The sequence below is a fragment of the Gadus morhua genome, chromosome 11 (genome assembly GCF_902167405.1).
Source record: "Gadus morhua chromosome 11, gadMor3.0, whole genome shotgun sequence".
Taxonomy (NCBI): Eukaryota; Metazoa; Chordata; class Actinopteri; order Gadiformes; family Gadidae; genus Gadus; species Gadus morhua.
In genome coordinates, this window is record NC_044058.1 from 22,238,469 (window position 1) to 22,239,138 (window position 670).

A 670-nucleotide genomic window follows, 5' to 3' on the forward strand; every position below is an offset into this window, starting at 1 on the left:
AGCTAGGATAAGATGCTACACAATGTAGTATTTTCAAGAGCAAGGACGTACAACATACAATAAGTCCGTACATTAAGTGCCAGGACGCACACCATATAATAAGTATGTGTGAGGGGTAAAGGGGAAGGCTAGGCAGAGTCTAGGTGAACTCTGAACAAGAGAGTCTTGAGTCTCTCACAAAAACACCACCGACATTCAAGGAGTGACACCACTCAGTGTTTCACAAAGAAATGGGTTTACCTCCCCACATTCGAGTGGAGACCACAATCCACTTGAAAAGAGTCTTGAGATGGAAAATTTCCATCAGATAACTGTGACATGTGTTAAAGGTTATGCTAATCATAGAAGCAGGAAGATAAACAATTATGTGTATATCAGAAGAGGAATGTGGTAGTGATTCAGAGCGTATGGGGCCCGAGCCTTCAGGCTTTCCAACTGACGTGCGGATATGTGTGTACATCATTTAGTTTATATCAATCCTATATGCATGAAGGAGTACAGATGTACGTTCAATAGCTACACATAAGCCCTTCCAGATGTTGTGGTTCAAATCATGTCATCTCTACTTAGCATAATAGGCCAGGAGCTCCGAGTGCAGTAGATACCCTCTCAAGGCTTACAGTATATCCCGGCATTCGTTGGAGGCTTGTTTTTTTTCCTTAAAACTCTC